Genomic DNA, 15,230 nt, shown 5'->3' with positions numbered 1-15,230 from the left:
TAGGTATAAGCTCCTCAAAGAGCTGGTAAGAACCATATTTATGGTATTTTCATTTCAGCAGGCGCATAAATATAAAAAATATTCAAATCTCATTTGCTCTACCGATTACTGCCAGCTGGGCACTTGTAGTCCCAAAACGGCTTTACAAACTATTCAATGGAATGATGAGAAAACCTTCTGACTAGTAGTTTTGATTGAAGAGACAACAATATTATTAAAACGATAATTTTTCTGTCATTTTTTAAAGTTCTGTTCAATAGGATAGCTGGAGGAAAAGCCTACATTACTGTGGGTGACATGGTCAATCGTGATTTAAATAGATCAAAGCCATTTCAGATAAATCGTGAGTATGCAGTATATTTTCAATCTTGACATTATCATTATTTCATTTCGCTAAATCCTATACTATTAAACCATCAATTTCTGTTTATATGTTTAAATGTTTGGATGTTTGTATTTCACCAGATCTCGAAAACGGCTCTAGCGATTCTCACGAAATTCTGAACATATTAGGTTTATAATATAAAAATTCGATTGCACTAGGTCTCATCCCTGGGAAAACTCGCTGAAGGACATTGAACGGATAGTATTATTATCCATCCTTGAAAAAACAGCTAATAATAATTATTTCGTCATCTATTGATGATGGAAGTGAGCGAACGAGTTCATGTGTGTGGGAATGTGTCAAAATTATGATTCAGCTGTTGAACTTTTGTAATCGTTCATTCAGGTACTTAGTGCCGGTTGCCAAAAAGCCGGGTTATTTTCAATCCTAATCGATTCCAGTAGATTCATCTTTTTAAAATGGTCTTTTCTGATATGGTACGGAATTAAAATTTAACCTGCTTTTGTGCAACCAGGCCTTTGTGAGGGACATTTTTGCATTCCTCTGGGAATTGATCTCAATTTACTTTGATTAGATAGAAATGTCTGTATGAACTTCCCGTTCAGTGTCGGTCTTTTGCACACATCAGACATCAAAGTGGACGAATGTTCGGCAAAAGGTGAACTTTCCCTCATCCACACATTCGGCTTGGTGCTTGTATCATTTCATTGTTTGTTTTTGGATTTGGTTCAACATTGAGGTTGAGTTCATTTGTAGATAAGATTTGTATTTCATTACAGTCTGTACATGATCGTTGAGTTATTAATATCAATCACTTCTAATATTATAAAGGAGCTCATTAAATAAATTCAAATTTTGACGAAAACTAGATAATAACCTGTCATGTCCAGGTTACTGGATTATATCCTGAATGTTTTTAAATTTCAGTAGGGGTAAAGTGAGAGTTCTGAAGAAAAGCTGAAGAAAAGCTGCCCCAAAGCTGGCTCAAAGCTGGCTCAAATCTGCCCCAAAGCTGATTCTTGGTTCTAACCTTGCCCAATTCAATGTAATCTGAACTAACCTAACCTAGCCATACCCCTAATCTCACAATAAACCTCAAATGAAGATCCTCATTCCCACTTTTTTGGAAAAAACTAGATCCAGCTTTTTTTTATTTCTTGAATAACTAAGAAACCGTTAATTTTACAAAAAAATTACAAGAATAACTATTTCCAGTAAATCTAATAACAAATCCATCGGCACCACATTTGTAAAGATTGAACAGAAAATAAGGATCTCATGGGAAAACTAGATCCAGCTTTTTTCAATAACTAAGAAACCGTTAATTTTACAAGAATAACTTTTTCCAGTAAATCCATTTGTCAAGATTGAACAGAAAATAAGGATCTTATGGAGGAAGTAGATCCAATTTCTTTAAACCAAGAATAATTTTTTTCAGTAAATCCATTTGTCAAGGGATCCTAACTCAACTTTTTCTGAAACTGAGCAACAAGCACACAATAATATTTTTATGTTGAGACCCTTTCTTAAGCCAACCTCAGCACTAAACCCCCCCCCCCCACAGGGGGGGGGTTGGGGGTATTGACCCTCTGTCTTTAACCAGCTAAGTTTGAACTACTTGAAAACTGACCTCAGGTTGTATAAACATTATTATAAAAATAGATCATGAGTGTTGATAAATTTGGTTGATATTTGTATGATAAAGATAATAATAGTGATATTAATGTTGATATCAAAAATTTGATTCAGAATTTTTTCCATTTTTACAATGCATACCATTAGCTGCAACTCTCATACCAAACATCAATCTCAATAATGAAAAAGAGTGGAAGTATATGACTGATCCAAACTTAATCCAACAATTCTCACTTTCTTCTGGAATCTCTTTTAAAGAATGATATGAAATAAATGTATTAATATAGGTCAAAAATCTTAGGCTTTGGTGAGTACACCCAGAAAGAAATTGTAGATGTAGGTGAGTACACCCAGGAAAAAATGTAAGTTTGGTTACCCAGACCAAGAATATTATTCAACTTTAATGAAATAAATTCATTTGAAAAATCTAAGCTCATATAGATGGCGCAAATTTGACACTATATCATCACAGTCAGTATTTGAATATATTATGCTTTGAATGAAGCTGATAAATCGAATAATAATATAAAATGCTTTAAAATTAAATTTGAAGAAAATTCTATGGGAAGACAAGAACAATTCTACAAATGAATGGGATGATACTGAAGGTAAAATATTGATACATTTGTAGATAATACTTTTGATTTGAATATTGTCTAGTTTTCGTTATTTTATAGAAGATTTTTTCAAATTTATAATACTCTTTTTACTGTTCCACTCAGTGGTGTATATTCATACTCATTATCATAGAGGATTAAACAGTAGGCACTGGTTTTTTCTGAGAAATTATTTGTCGTTTCCAATGTCAACTTTATGTCTTTTGCACCAGATTTCAACAGTTCATTTTGCTTACTACAGTCTATAACAACCAATGGTGCATATTCATCAAATGTTCTATACTCAATTGATGTACTGCTGTTATAAGGATAGTATTCATTTTGGAATTCAGAGAACATGTGATACAATAAATGTTTATTACCAACAATATTTTCATAGGGGAATGATTGAGCATTTAAATAGAGATTAACATTGTTCAGATTACAGAAATCGAAATGTGACCTGTTAGCAGTTATAACATTTTTCCTATTCTTTTGTAATCCAATAATAATGAATCTAGGTTTCAATATGTTTGAAGTTGTCTTAACTGTTCATAGAAGATTAGTAGTTTCAGGTAATTATGGAAATTCATGCAATTCCCATGACCTGAATGGAATGGTAATTGGTATATCACTATGTGTTAAACTCAGCAGATCAAGACGAACAGTGTCAGAAGCATGTATGTAGGTTACTTTCCATTGTAGTTTTGTAATATCAATTTTCACCGATTTTGCTGTCTCTGATTCAATACAATTCAAGTCTGATGATGATCTTAATAGAACAATTCAGTGATGAACATTTAATAGAACTTTTCTATAGTCTTCCATTACACCTAACCACATATCCAAAGGAATGCAAAAGCAGAATTTATCTAAACTTTTCCATCCAGTCAACTTCTATCCTGCATTCTCCATAATTTTTTCATTGAGTTTTAATTGACGTAGATAGTTTTTCATGGTTGTTGTCAATCCTACATTATGTGTGCAATCAACTTCAACCCCTCCCAATTCATATGATTTCATCAAATAGGTATGCAACTACATTATTGATAAGTGAAAAGTCCTTGGTTTCAACATCATTCTTATCTTTCACTTTGATTTCACCTTCAATTTATGAGAAAACTTCTACTTGGAAGTGTATAAATATCTTCTTGTTTTAAACTAATTCGAATTTCATCATTGTAATTGAATGTCTGTTGAATATATGGTATGTGAGTGATATATTTGGTAATACTCTCATCAAGATGTACACTCTGATCAACAAGTATATATCCGACTTGACTTCTTTCTTATACATTTTTATTATATATTTTTTATTCTCAATACAACCTGAGGTGAGTTTTCAAGTAGTTCAAACTTAGCTGGTTAAAGACAGAGGGTCAATCCCCCCAAACCCCCCCCTGCTGAGGTTGGCTTAAGAAAGGGTCTCAACATAAAAATATTATTGTGTGCTTGTTGCTCAGTTTCAGAGAAAGTTGAGTCAGGATCCCTGACAAATGGATTTACTGAAAAAAATTATTCTTGGTTTCAAGAAATTGGATCTACTTTCTCCATAAGATCCTTATTTTCTGTTCAATCTTGACAAATGGATTTACTGGAAAAAGTTATTCTTGTAGAATTAACGGTTTCTTAGTTATTGAAAAAAGCTGGATCTAGTTTCCTCATGAGATCCTTATTTCCTGTTCAATCTTTACAAATATGGTGCCAATGGATTCGTTATTAGATTTACTGGAAATAGTTATTCTTGTAATTTTTTTGTAAAATCAACGGTTCCATAGTTATTCAAGAAATAAAAAACAGCTGGATCTAGTTTTCCCATGAGATCCTTATTTTTTGTTCAATCTTGACAACCTTGTAATTTTTTTGTAAAATTAATGGTTTCTCAGTTATTCAAGAAATAAAAAAAGCTGGATCTAGTTTTTTCCAAAAAAAGTGGGAATGAGGATCTTTATTTGAGGTTTATTGTGAGATTAGGGGTATGGCTAGGTTAGGTTAGTTCAGATTACATTGAATTGGGCAAGGTTAGAACCAAGAATCAGCTTTGGGGCAGATTTGAGCCAGCTTCGAGCCAGCTTTGAGCCAGCTTTGGGGCAGCTTTTCTCCAGCTTTTCTTCAGAACTCTCACTTCACCCCTACTAATTTCTAAAAATATATATTCTCAATAATCCTAACATAGGGTTAGTTTAGTTCATTTATAAAAGTGAGATAAGCAAGAAGAGCATCATCAACATCGACATCCATGTTGACGGTAGATGACATTCAGTTGATGAATATTTGCTATTCCCAAAACCAGTAAACCACGCATGTGTGTTGATATCTGCTCCTTAATCGGCAAATAGCAAGACGAATAGTTCGCGGAACGTCGAACATTTGGTGCTTGCCAAATGACGCATGTCTGAAGCTGGCTTCAGGGCCAGTTTCCGAGCTCGGAATTTAGCTAAGTTCTAGACTTTAAGGCTGTGCAAAGGCTAAAAATAAACTTTCTACTCATGATATTTTTTCAAGTTATCCGATTTGTATATCATCAAGCTATCAAAATGGAAGAGTTTTCTTGGGAAAATTTTTTTTCCGATCATTGCTTTTTGAGATATGAGTGACTGAAGTTTGAATTTTTGGGACAGAACATTTCAAATTTGGAATGATATGAATCCATGAGATTCATAGGTTGGATTCTTCATAGTATTTTTGATCTAGTGAAACGAACAGTTTTTTATAATATCAATTTTTGGAAAAATTATTGGAAAAGTATTTACCAAAAATAACTTGACTAAAAGTTATTTTGGCTATTTTTAGTAAATTGAATAACTATCTCAAAAAAAGAAACATTTTTTTACTAGATCAAAAATACCATGAAGAATCTATACCTCAAATCTGATGTATTTATCTCTTACCGAATTTGAAATGTTCTGTCCCAAAAATCTAAACTTTAGGCGCTCATAACTCAAAAAGTAATGATCAGAAAATTTTTTTTTCTTTGAAAACTTTTTCATTTTGATAGCTTGATGATATACAAATCAAAAAACTTGGAAAAATATCACGAGTAAAAAGTACATTTTTAGTTTTTACCCAGCCTTTAACAGCTGGACACAGAAAATTGGCTTTCCGAAACGGGGTGTTGTCACAGTAGTTCTTATGACATTTTTTATTTCCCATTTCTATAATAAATTGGAAACGTTTTTCCTTGACAAAATGAAACATTCCTGATAATTCAAAATGGCTGAAAATTTACACTATTTACTCTTTATTCCATTTTGTGTTCAATTTTCTAGTTTTTCAAAATTCAATTTGAACGTGGACTGCGATGACGCCCCATTTCAGAAAGCCAATTTTCTGTGTCCAGCTGTTTAAAGCCTAGAACTTCTAGGCTAAATCCCGAGCTCGGAAACTGGCCCTTAAAGTATATGTAGAATTTGGAATTGAAATAATTTATAATTATTATGAAGTTCTTGTTCTATCATGCTTCAGCGGACTTGAGAGAACATTTGAGGTCACTGGAAAAAAAAAAAATAAAAATCGACTTTAATCAGTTCTTCAAAGTGTATCAGAAAGTATATGGTATAAAAAAATGATTTCTGTAAAGATGTCCTAATAATTTTGTGTACATCCACTAAGGTAAGACATTGGAATATAGAGGGATCAATATAAAAAAATAATAGAATAGAAATAAAATAATAGAATGTGTCACTCATTCTGATTTTCTACTGTTGCAGTATAATTTTTATCATTACCATTATTTCATTTCGCTGAATTACTGTATTCTAAAAGTATAAAATGAATTGCAGTAGATATTTGACCGAGCGATTATAATTATGTGATCACGAGGATTGTCTTTTTCATAACAACTACAGTATTTGATCTCATAGCTATCTGATTCATTTATTTATTCGTGGACAGAATCACAAATCATAAAATTATGATTAGGAAGGAACAACAGGCTTGGCCCAAATCTATTCCATATCATTCCTGATGAATGATACTGCAGTTGAAATGTAAATATTATTATAGAGAAACATTGTTTCTTTATTATATTATCCTATGGAATGATGGATGCTATTACTGATATTCTAACTGTTGATTACTATACGTGATCATGAGGAGGATCAATTACTGTCTTTTTATAACTACTATTCAATATCGTGGCTATCTAATGAAATTATTGAGTATTTTCTAGAATATTTTTCTTCTTTTTGTATAACAAATATATAGATTTTGGACAGATAAATGTATTTTTGATATTGAATGTGATGAGTTTGAAAGATATTATTCAGTCACTCACTCGATGTAAAAAAGTAGCTGTTTAATGTCAATGAAACTGCAGGTTTGTAAGGTAATATTACAATACTAGCAGGTTGTACGTACTCCGAAAAGGTCTAATTGAAAACTTGACCCTCTGGAATCTTGGAGAATTCAATAAACATTCTTGGCTAATAAACATTCTCGGTGAATTGAGAATCCATATGCAACATTTCAAGATAATCAGTTCAGTAGTTCAGACGTGATGATGCTTCATTCGTGAATATCCTATCCCGTACAACATGTATAAGTCAATTCTTCCCTTCATATTATTGATTATATAATTATCATAATTATTAATTATTATATAATTTTTGAAAGAATTTTATCGACTTTCCTTCTATGAACAGTGACTTGTCGGTGATATAGTATTATGTGAAGGTATACAGTTGAAAAAATACAAGTTCTCCACAATTTTTACAGAAAAATAAGCATATAAGCATAAGATAAGCATATCTCTCAGCATTCATTGAATGGGAAGAATTCTTATTTTTAAGAGGAGTAGGGTGCTGAGCCCTCTGACAGACTGCTTCACTGTTCACAGTTCAAAATAAACTGCTTTAGGCTGCTTTCAACAACATTTTGCTCATGACTGAACCATTTAAAGCCTACATTTTTTAAAATCTTGATATTGTCAATTATTGCCTTATAAATATTGAATCCGACTTCTACAACAGTATGTAGAAGAAGACGTAGAACAAGAACAAGGATGAGGAGGACAACACTATATTTTCATAGTCTGCAAATTCATCATCTTCAGCATGAATCGAACCCAAAACACTCAGAAGAGTGACTCTGCAATTATTTCGACACTTGTTGAGAGGAGGCTTGGCAAATGTGTCTCCCTCACGGGTCGATGTCAAACGAGGCAAACGACAGAAGAGTCCTGCGACAGTCGAGACCAGCGACGGTAGAGACCGGTGACATTCGAGGCCAGAGACGGTAGAGGACTCCTGAAAAAGTGGCCTCAAATGTCGCCTGCGTTAGGCGACAGTTGAGGCCACTCTAATTTTTGTACAGCCCCGACAGTCGAGACCTACGACGGGAGAGGACTCCTGAAAAAGAGGCCTCAACTGTCGCATGCGCTAGGCTCTCCAGAATGGCAGACTGCACCAAAAGAATATTATCATTTAATTTGTATGGATTTACCAGCAATTGAATAATTATCCCATTATTCCTTCCATATTATGAATAAGTATTGCAACTTTACAACTGTAAATAAACCTTAGTTGCTTCATCAACTAAACATATTTTTAAGTGATGGGAATCCATTACTACTGCATTATGCCTCCTTCATTGACAAATCTAAATATTTATCTATCTTCTATCCATATATAAGACGAGATGGTGTCTGTCTTTCTGTCTGTATGTGAACATCAAGAGTGATGTTGAAATACTTGACTGATTAAGCTGTAATTCTTCACAAAGATGATCGTTCTGAACAGGGGTGCCCAGCCCCCCCAAGGGCAATGGTGCATGCCCCCAATCCAAGTGTAATGCCCCCCCAAAGTACCCCAATTCCCAACCCTTTAGTTGTTAACATTAGTCAGTGTATGACAATAAAATTCACATCTTACATTCTAATCTTCCAAGGACATTATATACCTTTGGTCTTGTGAGGAATTATTTCTGTTTTCATAATATTGTTAAAATATATATCTATCGTTTCTTATCTCTTTTAAAATAGAAATAAAGTATCTTTTTGATATTATTTTTGAGACTAGCAGTGCACCCCATCTTGTTCGGGAGGACTAGAAAGTACTACATTACATCAGGAAAAACTACATGACAAATATTTTAATAGGATATTTAAAAGATAAGTAAGGGAGGCTTTGCTTTTTAAATGTTAAGGTTACTTATAAAAAGTTGAATAATGATATCATTGATAATTCTTTATTGCAAAAGAATATTGCATAGCAATTTTGGTACCTGAACATTCATACAAATTTGGAACGATTTTATTCATACAATATAATAATGTCGGCAAGTTTAGGTATTCTGAATCCTATACTATTAAACGAGCAATTTCTGTTTAGATGTTTTGATGTTATATGTTCAGATGGTTATATGTTTGTATTTCACCGGATCTCGAAAACGGCTCTAACGATTCTCACGAAATTCAGAACATAGTGGGTTTATAATATAAAAATTCGATTGCACTAGGTCTCATCCCTGGGGAAACTTGCTGAAGGACATTAGGAGGATTTATCCATCCTTGGAAAAACAGCTGATAATATCGTCGTCTGTTGAGGATGGAAGTGAGTGACTGTTGTGGAAGTTAAGTTACTCGATGGAAGTGAAATTATGACTCAGCTGTTGAACTTTTGTACCTAATTCAATAAGGTACTTAGTGGCAGTTGTACGAAAGCCGGTTAAATTTTAATCTTGATCAATTCCAGTAGAACCAATAAGATAAGCTATATTTTTGAGATGGTCTTCTGTGATTTGGTTCACGTGAAATTAATCAGGATTAAAATTTAACATGCTTTTGTGAAATAAATTTTTGCATTTCTCTGGGAATTAATCTCAATCCACTGTGATTAGATAGAGCTTTTCTGTATGGACTATGAATATTTATTATAATTTCTTCTTTCGTGATAATTTGTATATGCTTTTGTAGGTACTCCAGAGCGGAGCTCGGTGCCCCGATATTCATCATAAATTGGAACAGGTTGTCACTGATGTTGTGTTGTTGGTAGTATTTACTTTTTAACATTACAGGAGTAAATAGCACAAGTCGAACAAAATGTATCTTTGAATGGTTTGCTTTTTGGAATACAGATACCATCTGAACAAGTACATTTTGTAAATTCTATCTATTAATACCAAATATCGGGGCACCGAGCTTTGCTCGTTATTTATTCATTAATGAACAGAACTCAATTCTTTAAAATGATTGGATTAGGACTAACAGGCACAGCCCGAAACTGTTTCTTCCCGAATTTTTATTTATACACTATAAAATTTATAGTTGGAATATTTAATATTCCAAAAAGTAGGTTATGTTTCATACACTTGAATTCAAGTGAAATTTTCAGTCCAAATATTTGAAAACATAAAACTTCTAATTTAGATTGTTTACATACCAAATTGAATAACAAAATAACACTCACTATTCACTTGGAACTGTAAAATAATGATTAACTTTGAATATTATGATATATACCATCTCATGTCAACAAATCAGATTACTGTATTTTGATCGAGTCAATTAAAATTTCAAGATTTCTCGCGAGATACGGTAAGCTAATTGATTACACAGCTGATCTCCCACACAGGCACATGCATCTTCGACGACGAAATCATCATCTGTTTTTCCAAGGATGAATTATCCTTTTCATGTCCTTCAGGCAGTTTTCTCAGGGATGAGACCTAGTGCAATCGAATTTTGATATCATAAACCTACTATATTCCGAATTTCGTGAAAATCGTTAGAGCCGTTTCCAAGATCCGTTGAACATAAATAACCATATAACCAGATAACCAGATATAAAAATAGAAAAATATAAACAGATATACAGAAATTGCTCACTTAATATAATAGAATAACAACTTATAGTCCAGTCAAATGGTCGTTTTTCAGGAAACAGCCCCGAAAAAAGTTTTTTCTATATGTATTTTGGGGCGCTGAATTCTAATCTGAAATTTGCTGACACGCCAGAGGGCGACTTCACCCCCAAAATTTTGGACATTTTTAAGTTTTCCATTTAATCTCGAAAACCTTGAATTTTTCGAGAAAAAGCATTCTCAATATAATATTAAAGATAATAAAATTTCCAATGAATTGAGTGGTCGCGCAGGACAAGATACGCAACTTTGAATGTGCGAGAAATTTGTGATATTTCCCCTATTTTCACAGTCTCGCATATGTAACGTTGCGTATCTTGTGAAACACTTCAGATGAAAAAACCAAAGAGTAGTCCAGGTTGTGATGAATTTTCTCCTCTTTTCACTCCCATGAATTAAACTTCTGTTTTCAATACCGTTCAAAAGTTACAGCCAATTGAATAATGATCTTTATTTTCTCATTTTTCTTGCGGTTTTACTGTTATTAAAGAGTCTCTAAAATAATGAGTACAATACATGATATAAACTTGCGATTGGTCTTATGATTTGTAATTATATCAACGAATAAATAAATGAGAGAAAATTGCATGCTCTATAAGCTGAGTTGCCTTACATTGATCTTGCATTACTGTTTATATCGAAAAACTGTCGAGACTGTGAAAATGAGAAAAATATCTCAAATTTCTTGATTTTTTGAAACAAACGTATTTTACTTTACGATTATATTTTCACAAAAATCATTCACCTCACATAAAAGAGGAGATTCTTCTCTTCAAATCAAGACCAAGTATCATTTTGAGTTACCGAGACACACAGTTTTGAATATAGAAATCGGTCATTTTTCTATGCATAAATTCTATAATAAATCTATGGACTAAAATACACTCAAGGAGGAATTTCCTTTTTTCAACAAATTCTAGTGATATGATACATGATTTTCAACCGCCTTGACGAGCTGTAGTACGAGGAGATGTGATCATTCAGTCAAAAGTTATAAGTGATTAAAGTTTTGAACCTGGACGTATCCTTATGTGTGCCCCCCACTGGGAAATACTGAAATCTAACGAGTGATTCTCATAGAACATAACCCCCATAAGGTGATTTCAGCCGAAATGTTCCTTTTTTGTTAGAAAGGCCATGAAAAGGTATTATAATGAGAATTCGAATTTTGGCTGTAGGACATATTTTCTATTTTTGGGTGTATTCCCCCTCCCACCTCTACTAAATTAAAAAAAAGGTACCTAAAGAATTCTGTTCAGAATTAATATTGTTAATTCACGTGATGTGTGGCTTAGTATCATTACTAGAAAAAGATCCTAGTTGTATAGGGTAGAAGTGGTAGGTTTGCATAATTTTTAAAACCCCTTAAAAAATACCCCTTCTTTGAAAACTCTTAGCTCCGGAATCAAAAATTGTAGTCCTGCGCGACCACTCAATTTATTGGAAATTTTATTATCTTTAATATTTTAGGAAATGCTTTTTCTCGAAAAGTGAAAGGTTCTCATGATTAAATGGAAAACTTGAAAAAATTCAGAAATTTTTGGGTTTTTTGAGAGTTTTGGGGGTGAAGCCGCCCTCTGGCGTGTCAGCTCATTTCAGATTAGAATTCAGTGCCCCAAAATACATATGGAACCGTCGCGAAAAATTCTTTCGGGCTGTTTCCTGAAAAACGACCATTTGACTGGACTATCATACAAAACAGAAAAAAGTAATGAAGCATTACAATAATTAATTGATTACTGTGTGGTAAATAGGGTGTAAGTTTGAAATATTGGAATTGGCTTAATTTGATATTTTTCACAAATTTTTGACAAGAGAAGTTTTTTCTTCTGTCAAATTCACTAGAGTTTGCTATGTTGTTTATAATTTGCATTTCCATTTCAGAGACATTTATATCATCATGAACCGCCTTCGAAATAAAAATAATTATCAGATTAAAATGTACATTACAATTATTCAACTTATCATTGTCCTTTTAAGACAATTAGGTTGCAACAGCAAGGAAACTCAAACACAGGACCATTAAAAATCAAAATTAAGCAAAGGAAATCAGAATAATAGTGGATGATGAAGCTATAATTTATTTTTGTCAAAGATTTACCTTCAAACTCATAGGCTTAAAATTACTAAAATTCCTGCATACAAGATATTATCAATTGTATTTTTTATGCTTTATATTGAGTTACACTTAGCAAAATATAACATTGTAAAGGTGGAAAAAAGTATTGAAATTAACTACATGGGGATATATTTATTGATTTTGTAGGATGTGTCCTCAACTACTGTCGCCTGCTGCAAGCGAGACTCTAATTTTTGTACAGGCCCGACAGTCGAGACCAGCGACATTCGAGGCCAGCGACGGTAGAGGACTCCTGAAAAAGAGGCCTCAAATGTCGCCTGCGTTAGGCGACAGTTGAGGCCACTCTAATTTTCGTACACTCCCGACAGTCGAGGCCTACGACCGTAGAGGACTGTAAAACAGTCCTCTACGGTCGTAGGCCTCGAATGTCGTCGGTCTCGACTGTCGCGCCCCCTCCCTCACAAGTCTGTAGAAATGTTTGTTTGTAGTTTGGAACGTGCTACAGAGACAATAGCTGGCAAACGGTGTCAGAAAGCATTGGACCTTCCTTTTGAAATTGCACCTTGGTAGGGACGAGTCGAGGTGTCGTGGGAAAGGGTCTGCTAGCTTGGTTTCCATCAATTCTTGCAACATTTATGTCTCTTTATGTCTCTTTCTAAACAATAGTTGTCTCAGTCCAACAACTATGTCTTCAATGTTAAACAATTGTTTCAGCCCAACAAAGAATAGTGTTCAATAAGCCAGTGTCGAAATGTCGAAAATTCGTCACGCTTGTCACTGAAGGTAGACATTTTATTCTTTAGATGGAAATGAAAATTGGAAGTTCCATTTGTTCGAGTGCTAATTAATGAATAATTATTATTTAACGAAAATCCCAATTGAATGCTGTAAATCACCCCGAAGACTTTTCCTACTGCAAATATTGACAACAGGGTAAACAGCTAGATGGGAATTCGATGAGCACTACTATACAGAAATTATTATTTGTCAGCCCGAGAACATGTCCTATTTCTCATTCTCTGACAAATAATTTTTGTATAACTTGTAGCGCTCATCAAATTTACATCTTGCTGTTTACCCTGTCAATATTTGCAGTAACATAAGTCTTCGGGGTGATTTCTAGCATTCCCGGGCTGACAAATAATTTCTGTATAGTAGCGCTCATCGAATTTACATCTAGCTGTTTACCCTGTTATCAATATCTGCTGTAGCAAAGTTTTCTGGGTGATCTACAGCATTTAATTGGGATTTTCGTTTAATAAATATTATTTTATTATTAATTTTTGGAGTTATGCCGGTTACACTCACATCGATTTCTTGCTGTCCTTATGAATTCTATTAGATTGAACGGAACTTGACAAACATGATCCAATATAATTTGTAAGGACGGCAAAAAATTGTACGTCTAAAAATCGATGTGTGGGTAACTAGACTTAAGGGACTACTGTGATGAACTTTTGTAATGTAATAAAAGCTTAAACTAGAATGTTGTAAATGTTCAAGTTCAGTAGAGAATATAGGATGGTTTTATATCATTTTAATAGAATATTTAAAAAATTTCAAAGAATTAAAAATATTAAGAAACGTTCATCCTATTCGACTAAGCTCTCTATGCACCACCTATATTTTTTTTTAAGTTGATCCTCTATTTTGCGTGGGTATGGTCACATTTATTACGTATAGTAAGTATATTATGGCCCGGTTGTACAAAGGCCTGTTGAATTTTTAACGTGATTAAATACCTCGGGAACCAATCAGAGAAAAGCCTTCTTATCAAAGAGCATTCTCTGATATTCTCGTGGCTTGATCATGGCATTTAGGCTGGGCGTACACCGGTTAGTCAAGACAAGACTAGTCACGATTTTTCACAATATTTCACATAGTTGCTTATGAAGACATGTCTAATTGCAATGACTAATCAGTGTGTGTTTTGTTATAAACAACTATATGAAGTATTGTGTGTGATTATATCTTGTCTTGTCTTGACTAACTGGTGTATGCCTAGCCGTAGACACACACCAGTTATTAGTCAAGACATGAAAAGACATAATCAGACACAATACTTCATATGGTTGCTTATAACACAACACACACTGATTAGTCATTGCAATTAGTCATGTCTTCATAAGCAACTATGTGAAACATTCTGTCTGATCATTTCTTGTCTTGTCTTGACTAACTGGTGTGTGCCTAGCCTTAGAGTTCTAATCATGATAAAACTCAACAGGCTTTTGTGCAACCGGGTTTATGTTCTATTTGGTTGATATTTATCGGTTCAAACTGAGATGGTGCATACTATTTTATTTATTGGAATTATATTAAATATGATAATATATTGTATTACTATTTGATTTCAGATTATCCTCCATGTTTCTCCAGTTTGTAATTTGACTAGGTCAAAAGAATTGAAATCTTCATAAAGAAATAACGATTGTTTCAGAGCAATATTACAATAAAATTACAACTACGATTTCTTACTCTCTTGTTATTTCAAACCCTTATTTCCAGTAACCGTGTAGGCCAAGGTACCTGAAATACAAGGTACTGGTATCTTGATCAGAGTCAGATGATCGGTGTGACGTCATTGGTGCTCTAAATATAATATATTATTCCTATCTTCTCAATGTTAAATTGAGCAACTTTGTAAGTCTTTTTCTAAAAAAGTAAATAACTTTCAAGTCCTATCGATTCAAATAAAATCTCCTACGATTCA

At 33.4% G+C, this 15,230-nt stretch overlaps 1 long non-coding RNA gene across 1 annotated transcript; it reads left to right on the top strand.

The window, feature by feature from the left end:
* Positions 1-244: 244 nt before the first annotated feature.
* Positions 245-14,987, top strand: LOC120353959. The gene is made up of 3 exons (XR_005572696.1): positions 245-343; positions 6,043-6,189; positions 14,875-14,987. It is a non-coding gene; the product is annotated as an uncharacterized LOC120353959 (long non-coding RNA).
* Positions 14,988-15,230: the final 243 nt, after the last annotated feature.

Source organism: Nilaparvata lugens, chromosome 13 (genome assembly GCF_014356525.2).
Source record: "Nilaparvata lugens isolate BPH chromosome 13, ASM1435652v1, whole genome shotgun sequence".
In the NCBI taxonomy this organism is placed as follows: Eukaryota; Metazoa; Arthropoda; class Insecta; order Hemiptera; family Delphacidae; genus Nilaparvata; species Nilaparvata lugens.
The sequence above is the reverse complement of the archived record's forward strand: the minus strand, read 5'-3'. Positions and strand labels throughout refer to the sequence as shown.